The sequence below is a fragment of the Oncorhynchus mykiss genome, chromosome 23, assembly GCF_013265735.2.
Source record: "Oncorhynchus mykiss isolate Arlee chromosome 23, USDA_OmykA_1.1, whole genome shotgun sequence".
In the NCBI taxonomy this organism is placed as follows: domain Eukaryota; kingdom Metazoa; phylum Chordata; class Actinopteri; order Salmoniformes; family Salmonidae; genus Oncorhynchus; species Oncorhynchus mykiss.
Window position 1 is genome coordinate 27,473,444 of NC_048587.1, and position 15,769 is coordinate 27,489,212.

At 42.6% G+C, this 15,769-nt stretch overlaps 1 pseudogene; it reads left to right on the top strand.

The window, feature by feature from the left end:
• The first annotated feature begins 207 nt into the window (after window positions 1–207).
• On the top strand, window positions 208–12,517 carry LOC110503096 (annotated as a pseudogene).
• The last annotated feature ends 3,252 nt before the right edge of the window (window positions 12,518–15,769 follow it).

Consider the following 15,769-nt stretch of genomic DNA (forward strand, 5'->3'; position numbering starts at 1 on the left):
TCCAAAAAGGGTTTTACCTGCAACCACAAAGGTGTTTCCTATGGGGACAGCTGAAGGAACCCTTTTGGAACCATTTGTTCTAAGTGTAGTCTGAATTGAAAAATTAACATCATACAAGTTAAGTGCTAAAACGTGTGTATCAGAAGGCTCACTTTGGTCAGACACAGGAAGGTATAATTATATTGGCATAGGATGTTGACACTTAGTATGGTTATCCAAGGTCAGTCATGACTAGGGCTGTGGCGGTCACAAAATTTTGTCAGCGAGCCACTGGTGCTTCCTGTTTAGTTTTTGCTTGTAAGCACAAATCAGGAGGATAGAATTATGGTCCGATTTGCCAAATGGAGGGTGAGGGAGAGCTTTGTATGCATCTCCGTGTGTGGATTAAATGTGGTCTAGAGGTTTTTTTTCTCCTCTAGTTGCACATGTGACAAGGTGGGAGAAATTATGCAAAAAGGATTTAAGTTTGCCTGCGTTAAAGTCCCTGGCCTCTAGGAGCATTTCTAAATGCCCATTTCTTATTTACTTATTGCCTTATACAGCTCGTTGAGTGTGGTCTTAGTGCCAGCATCGGTTTGTGGTGGTAAATAGATGGCTACGAATAATTTAGATGAGAACTCTCTTAGTAGATAGTGTGGTCTTCAGCTTATCATGAGGTATTCTACCTCAGGCGAGCAATACCTTGAGACTTCTTTAATATTAGACATCGCGCACTAGCAGTTATTGACAAATAGATACACACCCTCGCCCCTCGTCTTACCAGACATAGTTGCTCTGTCCTGCCGATACACAGAGATGCCAACCAGCTCTATATTATACATGTCGTCGTTCAGCCATGTCTCGGTGAAAAATAAGATATTACTGTTTTTAATGTCCCGTGGGTAGGATAGTCTTAATCGTAGATCGTCCAGTTTGTTTTCTAATGATTGCACGTTGGCCAATAATACCCAGGGTGTAAACCAACAAACCACTTGAACTACAATAACATTATCAGTAACAGTTACATAATTGTTTAATTCCTGCTTTGACTGTTATATGTGGTTGTTTATCTACCTTAGTTGAATGCACTGACTGTAAATCGCTCTGGATGAGTGTCTGCTGAATGACCAAAATGTAAAGTAAAAACAAACAATTGCAAAGCATGCTGGGTATTATTTAATGACCTCCACCCCAAACAAGTACAAATGTGACCGACCTGTTCGATTCAGTCTTATGTTGCAAAATTTGAAATAGTTTTTTTTATTTTTTTTAAATTTTTTTTTTACATTGTATAAAAGTAAAGAAATTGCATATCATACACTATTGTAGAGGAACAATGGAAAAGTAATTCTGCTTTGAATGTTCAAATGTGTAATCACATGCTGCACTAAGTCAGTTATTTATCTTATAACTTTTCCTTGTGGTAAAAATTATGAGGGTAAAACAAAGCGCGAATTAAAAGTATGATTTTCAGAGCATCATAGCACCATTAAGTGCAAAAACTTGACTTACCCAGTTGCTGCCCACTTTTTGGAAGAAAACCACTCGATTTCGTCCCTACGTTATATTGGCATCGCACATGTCACCCTCCCTAGGAGAGGGGGTGACCTCGACAATTTATTGATAAAACGAGAGGCTGCCTGGATCTTTAATTTAAAAACTCTTGCTCCCTTCGGGCTCAACGTAGACTTTGATCTGAAGCCATTCTTGTGATTATTGTGATTCTGCTATTCATTGTAAATGTTTGTAGGCCTATGTAGCAAAATTGTATCTATGATCATATGCTATCCATTCATGTTTTAAGTATGTTATTTTTATATCTGAGAATGAACCAATGATATCAGGCCACACCCAGCCATGACTAAAGACATTATATACTGTAAACTCGTCACCCCGCAGTGTTTGTCATTATACCCTGATGAAGACAGTTGGTTATTAGGTTATTCAATTATTGCCTCTGAGCTTCTAGAGGGTGCTGCTCTCCTTTAATTTTTCAAACCATAGCTTGGTAACAGTACACTTTAACTGCAATGAAAACGACTTTCTGACGGTATAGAAACGTATAATAACTGAAAATGTAGCTACCTAGACTCTCTTACCCATATACATGGATGAACGCTTCTCCCTCTGTCATGGATGCTATGGTTGCCCTTAATTTGAAGATGTATAAAACACCCCGTCTCCGGATTACAACAGCCTTCTGTGTGTCCTCTTTTCTACTTTCTCCACATATTTGCAATCAAACGCCTGAATTTTCTCCACCTCCTTAGCTATCATACTATCATACTCTGCTTACATTCCAACCCATCCATTATCTCAGCCAATCATGACTGGCGGGAAAGTTCATGTCTTTTTCTGTGGCTAAACCAACTAGGCTCATATTTTAACAATTGTATTCGTATTTACAGATGGCATACACGTTTGTTATTAAGGAACATGTTCCAGAAAGCATTTCTGCCAAAAACGCATTTTGATTAAAATATATATATATTTACGTTCAAATGCCTCTCCTGTGAAGTAGTGACACGCGACATTCACCTAGTGTCCTGAAACCAGTCACAAATGTTCATCGGTCCGGATGAGACGAAATCTAGACTAATCATAGACATCTAGGCTATGTTTCACAAGTTTGAACAGAACAGTACATTACCGCACAGTTTAGTACAGTAGAGCACAGTAGAGTACAGTATGGTACGGTACAGGAGAGTTTTATTTAGCAGAGTACAGTACAATACGGTACAGTACAGTACAGTTTAATTCAGTAGAGTACAGTAGAGTTTAATTCAGTAGAGCAGAGTACATTAGAGTAAAGTAGGGTACAATACAGTTCATTATTCTGTTCCATACTCTCCTGTGCTGTATTGTACTCTACTGTACTGAACTATACTTTACTGTATTCTATTGTGCTCTACTGTATCATTCTGTCCTATACTGTACTATACTATACTCTACTCTCCTTTACTTTTCTGTTCTGTTCTCTACTCTACTGTGCTCTACTGTACTGTGCTGTACTGTGCTGTCCGAACTTAGACGTCTATGTTTGTGACTAATCAAGGCCAGACCACACCGGACCTAATCTGAACCAATTATAGACGTCTATGTTTGGGCCAAATATAGGCTAGTCCAGACTGGACGTCTGTGGACGTTAAAATTAAGGCCGGTGTGGACCGCACAAAATAAATAGCTTAAAAGAAGACTTCCAAAAGACGTCGACATTGGTCCGTGCTTAGTGCATTCTGTCATAAGGGAACTACCCTGCAAATCATGACTTTTTCTAGTACATTAGCTGATAGATTATTTGAGTGAAAAAACACCATACATGCACTGTCCTTCTTTCACTAACCCTCATTCTCACCTCCTCTTTCTTCCTCTCTCTGCCTCCCCTCCCCTCTCTCTATATCTCTCTTTCTCTCTCCTTCACCTCTCTCTGTTTCCGTCTCTCTCTCTCTCGCAGTATGTCCAGGATGGAGCGACGGTGTTGGTCGTGTTTACCGGTATTGAGCAGCCTGCTCCAGACTTTCTCAGCCCATAGTGACTTTTATACACATCCATCGGTGATGCTCCTCCCTCTCCTATGAAATAGAAACCGGTTTGGTCTGCCCTTAATGCCCCAGTTTGGTCTGCCCTCACTGCACATACTGTGATTGTTATCTACCCGGAAGTTGAATTATACAGTACACAATGTATTCCTTATCTCTATGTGTATTATTGGTTTAGATAAACTTAAAATAAAGTTTGATAATGTGTGTGTGTATTTTCCTTCCTTAGGTCACATGACAGATCTGTTGTACACAGAGAAATACTTCACTGAAGGATTATATCACGGCAGAGGAGAAGAAGCTGAAACAGGTCAAACTGTGAGTGTCCAGACACACATGCACGCACGCACGCATGCTCGCGCACACACACACACACAAACAGAGTTGCTGAATTGCGTCTCTTCTCCCAAACCCTCTCCTAGGTGGGCAGAGAAGCTGGATGTGTTGTCAGCCACAGCCATGCAGGATCCCGAGGGCTTCCTGTGACTCCCGGTCAACGCCTTCAAATTGATGAAGAGGCTGAACACAGAATGGGGAGACCTGGGGAGCCTGGTGCTGAAGGACACCACAGACGGTTAGACATTATTACACAATGAGGGTCACATTAGAAGGGATGAAAAGGATGTTGAAAGTAGTCACAAAGCAGCAACGACATAAGTGTTAATCTTAGAGATTTTCTGCAATGTTTGTTTGTCTTTTGTATACTCACAGTGAGCATCCTCATCAATGAGAATCTCTATCTTTCTATCAGGCTTCATCTCTAACCTGACCCTCCAGAGGAAACACTTGCCTACAGACGAGGACCAGACAGGCGCAGCCAAGGCCCTTCTCAGACTGCAGGACACTTACAGGCTAGATACCAACATCATCTCTAGAGGAGACCTGCCAGGTAAGGGGTTAGGGAGTGCTAGAGAGAGAACTTGAGGCCTTTTATAATTTGTAAGTTTGTAACCACTGGCTCATCCACAGGAGTGACGCACAAGAGCCCTATGACGGTGGAGGACTGCTTTGAGCTGGGGAAGATTGCCTACAGCGAGGTGGACTACTACCACACTGAGCTATGGATGGAACAGGCCCTGAAGCAACTGGATGAAGGAGAGGAGTCCACCATGAACAAGGTTACCGTGCTGGACTACCTCAGCTATGCCATCTACCAGCAGGGAGAGCTAGGCAGGGCCCTGGAGCTCACCAAGAGGCTGCTCATACTGGGTGAGATACCCTAACATGGCTCAGAATTAAAGGAGTTAAACTAGGCACACTGGGGGTGGGGTCAAACTTAGGACACACAAAGAAAGTTAAAGGAGTGAAAATGAGAGCACACTGAAGGACCTGAACTGTTAACAAGTGCTGAGGGAATATGATGCCCTCCAGGTGAATCATTGAACAACAGATATGTATGCCCTGCATAAACTGGGATAGAGGATTACTCATAAAATGTCCCAGGTGGCAGTAGGATCTGAAGTTAGTCATCCAGATAGTCAGTAGCGCTGTGCATGAATCTTAAAAATGAGGTGAAGTTTTCCTTGTCTTGTTACTGTATGAGCATCAGCATTTCATCTCACTGTCCCCTCTCTCTCTCTCCTCACTCCAGACCCGGAACACCAGCTGGCCAACGGCAACCTGAAGTACTTTGATTTTCAACTGACAAAGCAGAGGAAGGCCCAGGCCGAGGAGGCCCAGAAGGCCCAGAATGAGGGCAAGGGGCGAACGAATAGACAGACGAGTGATGCCTCCAAGGAGAAGATGCGCTTCCGGGAGCCTGTCCCAGAGAGGAAGATTTATGAGATGCTGTGTCGAGGGGAGGGCATAAAGCTGGTGAGGAGGAGTTACTCACACACACAGTGAAAGGTTGAGCTCATATAAATGGGTTTAGAGTGTCTTAATGTGGTTGTGCATATGTGTGTGTGTTAGTTGAACACAAGTGTAGTCATCAAAGAGTAACGTCCAGTTTCTAGCTCCATCTCTTCTTGTGTCTTTATCTCTATGTCAATCTATCTGTCTTCTTACCTCCACCCTCCGCATCTCTGCCTTGTAGACCCCCCGCAGACAGAGCTGGCTTTTCTGCCATTACTATGACAACCACAGTCACCCCAAGTACCTGTTGAGCCCGGTGAAGCAGGAGGACGAGTGGGACCGGCCCTACATCGTCCGTTACCTTGACATCATCTCTCACAGCGAGATCGAGAAGGTCAAAGAGCTGGCCAAGCCCAGGGTAAATTCCACTCTCTGTCTGGTATGTGTGTGTGTGTGTGTTACATTGAGGTAATAAGGGTTCAGAAGGGTGTCATGGCCACACAGAAGTGTGTGATGGAAGGGTTTCATGGTCCTACAGAAGTGTAATTTCTGTGTCGTTGCTCTTTGGTAATCAAGATACTCATACTAGTAACTGTCTGACCAGCTGCAGCTGTGTATCTGCAGCTTCGAGGCCATTGGAAGGCAGAACAAATGGGCAATGTTAATGCTAAACATAAACACTCTTGACACAGTATGCATTGATCGAGTCAATGAGAATTGACTTATATCAAAGAGCCATGAAAGTGTAGGTAGGTTGAGCCCTTTAAGCCACCCAGAGCAGAGGCTGGTGCATGGAGTTGGGCGATGAAGGTGGTGTCAGGATATCCTGTAAACCCCCTCTCCCTAGCTTACAGCTCCGCCGGGCCACCATCTCCAACCCCATCACTGGTGTGCTCGAGACTGCCCCCTACAGGATCAGCAAGAGGTAAAGCACAGCCAGGTGCAGGCAGCAGGAGAGGATGGGGTCACCCCACCTCAATCCCCTCCTCTTACGCCTGCCACTGGCCTATGCCTCTGAGTCCGGTCCGCATTCCTCCCTCCATCCTAGGCTTGAAGACTCCTCTGCAGAAGCACAGAATCTTACTTTGACTAGACCCTCCTCCACTCTCGCTCTGACAAATTTTGTTAGTCTAACCATAAGTCAGATTCTAGAAGATTCCAAGGGCGTTCTAGAGGTTCAGAGTATAAACTAATAAAAAGGAGAGAAGAGTGTAGGGCCTTAAAGTGGTGAAAATGTGCTTCTGCTCAGGAGTTACAGCTGCTCTAGGATTTTAATCCAGTGGAGGGGTGAGGGGGGGGGGGGGATAAAACATATGGGTGTAAAGATGTAGTTGTTTATATTAACATAGTTGCTTTTGGCCAACTAAGGGTGTGTCAGGAGCAGTCCTTTCACAAATCCTCTGTTCCTTTTATCACTAATGTAATCACTAGTTTAGCATTCTCCTAATCTACAGCATAAACTATTAAGTGATACTAACGTTGGGTGAAAGGACTGGCCCTGAAACAACCCCTGGCATAATGTCGGAATAACATTGACCAGATTTGCTTATCTTTCTCCTCTTTCTGTTTCTTTCACTTCCCGTTTCCCTCTATTTCCTATAATGTTGTGTTGTGTATGTGTTGTGTACCTCTCTCCCTTTCTTTTGTTTCCTTCCTTGTTTTTTCTTGTGCCTGTGGAACTAGCTAAGGCGCGCCACAGTACATGACCCTCTAACTGGGAAACTCACCACGGCCCTGTACAGAGTCTCCAATAGGTAAGGGGTCAAAGGGCATAATACATTAGGGGCTCCAGAGACTCCCATCGCCTCTGGTCTCTATCCATCTCATACCACCCTGACCTGCATCCCCAGGATGTCCTATCCATGTTTCGGCAGGTCTTTGAGTATATAGGGCCACCTCACCACCTTTTCTTGCAGTGAATCTCTCTCTCCCTCTCTCGCATATATATATATATATATGTGTATGTGTATATATATGTATGTATATGTGTATATATATATATATATATATATATGTGTATATATATGTGTGTGTGTGTGTGTGTGTATATATGTATATATGTGTATATATATACATATGTGTGTGTGTATATATATATATATATATATACATACATATATACAGTGCCTTGCGAAAGTATTCGGCCCCCTTGAACTTTGCAACCTTTTGCCACATTTCAGGCTTCAAACATAAAGATATAAAACTGTATTTTTTTGTGAAGAATCAACAACAAGTGGGACACAATCATGAAGTGGAACAACATTTATTGGATATTTCAAACTTTTTTAACAAATCAAAAACTGAAAAATTGGGCGTGCAAAATTATTCAGCCCCTTTACTTTCAGTGCAGCAAACTCTCTCCAGAAGTTCAGTGAGGATCTCTGAATGATCCAATGTTGACCTAAATGACTAATGATGATAAATACAATCCACCTGTGTGTAATCAAGTCTCCGTATAAATGCACCTGTACTGTGATAGTCTCAGAGGTCCGTTAAAAGCGCAGAGAGCATCGTGAAGAACAAGGAACACACCAGGCAGGTCCGAGATACTGTTGTGAAGAAGTTTAAAGCCGGATTTGGATACAAAAAGATTTCCCAAGCTTTAAACATCCCAAGGAGCACTGTGCAAGCGATAATATTGAAATGGAAGGAGTATCAGACCACTGCAAATCTACCAAGACCTGGCCGTCCCTCTAAACTTTCAGCTCATACAAGGAGAAGACTGATCAAAGATGCAGCCAAGAAGCCCATGATCACTCTGGATGAACTGCAGAGATCTACAGCTGAGGTGGGAGACTCTGTCCATAGGACAACAATCAGTCGTATATTGCACAAATCTGGCCTTTATGGAAGAGTGGCAAGAAGAAAGCCATTTCTTAAAGATATCCATAAAAAGTGTCGTTTAAAGTTTGCCACAAGCCACCTGGGAGACACACCAAACATGTGGAAGAAGGTGCTCTGGTCAGATGAAACCAAAATTGAACTTTTTGAGAACAATGCAAAACGTTATGTTTGGCGTAAAAGCAACACAGCTGAACACACCATCCCCACTGTCAACCATGGTGGTGGCAGCATCATGGTTTGGGCCTGCTTTTCTTCAGCAGGGACAGGGAAGATGGTTAAAATTGATGGGAAGATGGATGGAGCCAAATACAGGACCATTCTGGAAGAAAACCTGATGGAGTCTGCAAAAGACCTGAGACTGGGACGGAGATTTGTCTGTCAACAAGACAATGATCCAAAACATAAAGCAAAATCTACAATGGAATGGTTCAAAAATAAACATATCCAGGTGTTAGAATGGCCAAGTCAAAGTCCAGACCTGAATCCAATCGAGAATCTGTGGAAAGAACTGAAAACTGCTGTTCACAAATGCTCTCCATCCAACCTCACTGAGCTCGAGCTGTTTTGCAAGGAGGAATGGGAAAAAATGTCAGTCTCTCGATGTGCAAAACTGATAGAGACATACCCCAAGCGACTTACAGCTGTAATCGCAGCAAAAGGTGGCGCTACAAAGTATTAACTTAAGGGGGCTGAATAATTTTGCACGCCCAATTTTTCAGTTTTTGATTTGTTAAAAAAGTTTGAAATATCCAATAAATGTCGTTCCACTTCATGATTGTGTCCCACTTGTTGTTGATTCTTCACAAAAAAATACAGTTTTATATCTTTATGTTTGAAGTCTGAAATGTGGCAAAAGGTCGCAAAGTTCAAGGGGGCCGAATACTTTCGCAAGGCACTGTATATATATATATATATATATATATATATATATATAATATGTATGTGTGTGTGTGTGTATATGTATGTGTGTGTATGTATATGTATACGTATATATATATGTATATGTATATATGTATATGTATATATGTATATGTATGTGTATATATATGATCCTGTTGAACAGTGAGTGCCCCCTTGTGGAGATCTAATACACACACAACCAAATCTATGGTCAGACTACTGATTGTACGGGAACATGCCAGTCTTAAGTCAAAGATACTTAAAAAAAAAAAACATTCCTCTTTTTAATAATAGAACCAACCATTACACCACCCCACATCACTTTGTTTTTTCTGTCCCTGCCTATTACTGCAAGTTAGTGCTAATTTGTGTGTGTTTGCTAGAGTGTGTGCATGTGTGTGTCTGTCTGTGTCTGCTTCTGTGTGTTCATGTGGAAGTATGTGCAACTGTGTGTGTGGTGAACTGAGCGTGAACCTCATTTGAATTGACAACGAGGTCAAATTGGGAGAGCAGTCATAGCAGGGGAGAGAATTTGTAGGAAGAGAGCCTTTTTTACCTAACCAGCACTGTATCATGTCCAATTAATTGTTTTACTGTCTTCACTCCCCCAACAGCAACTTCTAATAAATCACTTTACTAACACTCATCTTAGTTTTGATTTTCAGTATTAAGTAATACAGACAGTATATTGCACTGGGGAGGATGAGTAATTTTATTGGCTGAGAGATTCAATAATGTATCTAATAAAAATGCATGGTGTGTGGAGAACAGATGTCTGAACCCAAGCCTTTGTCCTGGACCTCATCCCAATGCCGTAAACTCAAACTCCAGCCCCCTGGCCTTGAAAACATTGCGACCACAACTGCTACAACTCTCACTTCACGCAGTGTATGGCAAATCTATTAAGCAGAGAATCCACCATTTGAATGCTATTGTCTGTGGTTTTACCATTTTTATTTGCACACTGAGGCTTGTGGTGCATGACCCAGAAAAATGAAAATAATGTTGTGGACCATAAAATGAGAGATCTAAGAAATTGTGATGTCTTCATATGATACATGAAAGAAGTCATTGCCATGACACCCAGTCAGAATGGCTCTCTCCCTATTGGAGTGGGCAGTTTAGACTACTGGGCCTGGGTGGATGGTGAAAGACTCTCCTCTGGTGCCCCTTAAGTCATCAACCAAGCCTGTGACCTCCAGAATTGTCCCAGGAATTGTCCCAGGCCACATTTATTTTTTTATTTTTTCTTTAACCTTTATTTAACTAGGCAAGACAGTTAAGAACAAATTCTTATTGACAATGACGGCCTACCAAACGGCAAAAGGCCTGATGTGGGGGACGGGGGCTAGGATTCAAAATAAAAAATACTATAAAAATATAGGACAAAACACACATCACGACAAGAGAGACAACACAGCACTACATAAAGAGAGATCTAAGACAACAACATAGCAAGGCAGCAACACATGACAACATGGTAGCTACACAACATGGCAGCAGCACATCATGGTACACACATTATTGGGTACAGACAGCAGCACAAAGGGCAAGAAGGTAGAGACAACAATACATCACACGAAGCAGCCACAACTGTCAGTAAGAGTGTCCATGATTAAGTCTTTGAATGAAAGGATGGCTCACATTATGACTGCAAACTGAAAGCTTTGACCTATAGAAGGCATACGTTCTTGAAAAGTAGATAAAGAAACACATGACTTTATTGAGTTACTCCTAAACTTCAGACACTCCCACCACTGTATGCTGAGCTGATTGGAGACTGTCGGGCCGCTTTCTCAAGTCCTTCCTCTTCCTCTCTCAACGCTCCTCCCACCGCTCATCTATTGAATGCAAGTAACGCATTAACCTACTGTAGTTTTATATATTTCATATTCAGCAGCAGCTTGCAGCATGGTTTGTCTAGTTTCTCTCTCTTCTATACTGTTCATCAGTAATAACTACTGTCCTATAGTGACTCTACTGCCCCCCTGTGACAATTCATATACCCTGTATTTCACCTGTTTTCCATGAACCCCTGTGTCCTTCCCCTGTCCCAGTGCATGGCTGACAGCGTATGAACACCCATTGATTGACCAGATCAACCAGCGGATTGAGGACCTCACAGGACTGGCGATGGACACTGCAGAAGAGTTGCAGGTAATATGTGTTTGTTTGTGTCATTGTTTGGGATTGTTGACGGTTACTTTTCCAATATTAATGATCTCACGGTTCTAATTTTTGTTGCTTTTCAGGTTGCAAACTACGGTGTGGGAGGGCAGTATGAGCCACACTTTGACTTTGGACGGGTTAGTAGCCCTGCAGCCCTGATTTTTAACTGGACACATTATTGCTGTAAGACGTTTTTGGATTACACATAGGATGTGCCATTTTTGCTCATATTGATCATGTCATGATAACCTAGTCTCTCTCTCTCTACAGAAAGATGAGCCTGATGCCTTTAAAGAGCTGGGAACTGGAAACAGCATAGCAACCTGGCTCTTCTATGTGAGTATCTCTATATGCATGGGACTGCTTCTGTCTTTACCCCCACCCACCTAAAATAAATACATTAGGGAAGAATCCAATAAGATAGTAGTGGGTGACTAGTTCTTGTTTTCTCGATTCTAGATGAGTGATGTGGCAGCAGGAGGAGCTACAGTTTTCCCAGATGTGGGTGCTGTAGTATGGCCGAAAAAGGTGACTAAATGCTTATGAGTGTGTATATTTGCGGCCAATGTGTATGAGCATAGTTACATCATTCCCTGTAACCTCTCTCTGCTGTGTGTGATGTATTACAGGGGACTGCAGTGTTCTAGTACAACCTGTTTCCCAGTGGAGAGGGAGATTACAGTACTAGAAACGCAGCCTGCCCAGTACTGGTGGGCAACAAGTGGGGTGAGTTTGTGTATTGAAACCACCTAAATGAATCTCTGTAAGTACTGTAGACATTTTACCAAACCAGGCTATGGCAGCTAACATCTTTCTTTATCCTCCTTGTCAACCTCAGTATCAAACAAATGGATCCATGAACGAGGGCAGGAGTTCAGACGACCCTGTGGCCTGAATGAGACTGCATGATGAAGGGTGAAGGCTTTCCTTCCACACCCCTCCTCCTCTTTCCCGCTGTTCCTCTTGAACCCCGGGACCTGAGAACACTTCTGCTAACACTTCAGTCTATGAAAAGGGGGCCATGGACATCCCTCCTCCTCCTCTTCCTCCCTCCCTCATTTGCTCCTTACCCCCACTCTGTTCCCCTCTGAGCCCAGGGTGTTTCGGGGCTTGCAGTTTGGACAGTATTAGTGGTGTTCTGACTGACATGGTGCCCTCAAGGCTGTTGGATATGTCTCAAATGAACACGTTGTGCGTTCATCCTTATGACTTTGTTTGCACTCTTTATGGACTCTGTGTGAACACAGCTCAAATGGTTATTTCAGAGTGAAGGTTCTGGAGATGACTGCAAGTCTAGCTCTGTTCTAGTGTAATTCATATATACAGTGCCTTGCGAAAGTATTCGGCCCCCTTGAACTTTGCGACCTTTTGCCACATTTCAGGCTTTAAACATAAAGATATAAAACTGATTTTTTTTGTGAAGAATCAACAACAAGTGGGACACAATCATGAAGTGGAACGACATTTATTGGATATTTCAAACTTTTTTAACAAATCAAAAACTGAAAAATTGGGCGTGCAAAATTATTCAGCCCCCTTAAGTTAATACTTTGTAGCGCCACCTTTTGCTGCGATTACAGCTGGAAGTCGCTTGGGGTATGTCTCTATCAGTTTTACACATCGAGAGACTGAAATTTTTTCCCATTCCTCCTTGCAAAACAGCTCGAGCTCAGTGAGGTTGGATGGAGAGCATTTGTGAACAGCAGTTTTCAGTTCTTTCCACAGATTCTCGATTGGATTCAGGTCTGGACTTTGACTTGGCCATTCTAACACCTGGATATGTTTATTTTTGAACCATTCCATTGTAGATTTTGCTTTATGTTTTGGATCATTGTCTTGTTGGAAGACAAATCTCCGCCCCAGTCTCAGGTCTTTTGCAGACTCCATCAGGTTTTCTTCCAGAATGGTCCTGTATTTGGCTCCATCCATCTTCCCATCAATTTTAACCATCTTCCCTGTCCCTGCTGAAGAAAAGCAGGCCCAAACCATGATGCTGCCACCACCATGTTTGACATTGGGGATGGTGTGTTCAGCTGTGTTGCTTTTACGCCAAACATAATGTTTTGTATTGTTGCCAAAAAGTTCAATTTTGGTTTCATCTGACCAGAGCACCTTCTTCCACATGTTTGGTGTGTCTCCCAGGTGGCCTGTGGCAAACTTTAAACAACACTTTTTATGGATATCTTTAAGAAATGGCTTTCTTCTTGCCACTCTTCCAGAAAGGCCAGATTTGTTCAATATACGACTGATTGTTGTCCTATGGACAGAGTCTCCCACCTCAGCTGTAGATCTCTGCAGTTCATCCAGAGTGATCATGGGCCTCTTGGCTGCATCTCTGATCAGTCTTCTCCTTGTATGAGTTGAAAGTTTAGAGGGACGGCCAGGTCTTGGTAGATTTGCAGTGGTCTTATACTCCTTCCATTTCAATATTATCGCTTGCACAGTGCTCCTTGGGATGTTTAAAGCTTGGGAAATCTTTTGTATCCAAATCCGGCTTTAAACTTCTTCACAACAGTATCTCGGACCTGCCTGGTGTGTTCCTTGTTCTTCATGATGCTCTCTGCGCTTTTAACGGACCTCTGAGACTATCACAGTGCAGTTGCATTTATACGGAGACTTGATTACACACAGGTGGATTGTATTTATCATCATTAGTCATTTAGGTCAACATTGGATCATTCAGAGATCCTCACTGAACTTCTGGAGAGAGTTTGCTGCACTGAAAGTAAAGGGGCTGAATAATTTTGCACGCCCAATTTTTCAGTTTTTGATTTGTTAAAAAAGTTTGAAATATCCAATAAATGTCGTTCCACTTCAAAGATTGTGTCCCACTTGTTGTTGATTCTTCACAAAAAAATACAGTTTTATATCTTTATATTTGAAGCCTGAAATGTGCCAAAAGGTCGCAAAGTTCAAGGGGGCCGAATACTTTCGCAAGGCACTGTAGTCTCTGCTCCTCTCTACGTGAATTAGTCCATAGTAAGCCATGGACTTTTTTGTCAATTCAGGTCAATGTTCACTCAACGTCTTATGTCAAGTCACTCCAGTTTGTACTAACATAACTCTTTCACAAACACAGCACACACACAGACATACACTCCAACACTCCCACGTACTGCACAGACAATCTTATCTGATGTTTATCTGTTTATAGCTTGGGGTGTAATTTGTTTATTGTTTTTCTTTATGCAATACTATCTGGGGGCCTCAAGGAAGAAAGATTATATTTATATTTGATCAAATTCACCCATTTTGTGTTTGTATGTCCTTTCAAATGTGCAGGAATCTTGTTGGAAGTGTGAAATTAATGTTTTCTACAGAAATCAAGTATATTGCTGCCCACCTGAGTGATGTTTTTATTTTTTATTCTCATTTGTTGACCTGGGTATTTTGTAGGCCATTTTCACTCAAATACCCGAAAGAAGTAGGCTTTGATGATTTATAAAAGCATCTCTGGATGTGAAAGATGCTATGTACTCTCTCATGCAAAGAAAGTGTGTGTTTAGGGCCTCCCTAAGGCACTGCATCGCAGTGCTAGCTGTGCCACTAGAGATTCTGGGTTCGAGTCCAGGCTCTGTCGCAGCCGGCTGCAGGGATATCCTTGTGTCATTGTGCACTAGCGACTCCTGTGGCGGGCTGGGCGCAGTGCACGCTGACACGGTCGCCAGGTGTACAGTGTTTCCTCCGACACATTGGTGAGGCTGGCTTCTGGGTTGGATGGGCATTGTGTCAAGAAGCAGTGCAGCTTGGTTGGGTTGTGTTTCGGAGGACGCATGGCTCACGACCTTCGCCTCTCCCGAGTCCGTACAGGAGTTGCAGCGATGAGACAAGACTGTAACTACTATCAATTGGATACCACGAAATTGGGGAGAAAAAAAGGGGTGAAAAATGTGTGTTTACATGAGAGACGTGTTTGTTGTCAGCTGTTGGAACACGGGGCCACATCAGAACACTGCTTGCTTGATTGGAAGAGGGGATGCTTTTATGGAACAGTTAGGGAGGAGGCCTCGCTGTGCGTTTGCGAATGATAGTGTGTTTGGTTTCATCAGAAATACATTATTGTGTGTGTGCATTGTGTGTGTGTGTTAAGTCACTGCTAGGACCTGCTTGCAGAATCACCAGAATCATATTCCTTAGGTCTCCAATGTTGGAAGTAACAGTGTCCAAACCTGGGAATCAAATTCCAAGAGCAATGTCTTCTCATCCTAATGACTTCAGTTATACTGTGGTGTCCTAGAGCACCTCTGTGTGTACTCAGATGTGAAAGCACTTATTGTTCCAGAATGTATTTTCACGGATGATAGCATTTGAAACTCTTAGTTATCATTACAACAATATAACTATCCATCTTACAATCATACTGATATTATATTAATTAAACAAATACTTATCCTCCTGCCTGCCTGCCTCTGTGTGTGCGTGTGCGTGTGTGTGCGCGTGCGTGCGTGCCTGCCTGTGGGTCTGTGAACAGTAGAGCAGTGATACAGTAGAGCCCTGATACACAACGGGCGTGTCACATGACCTGTCAGTACTAATTGATATCA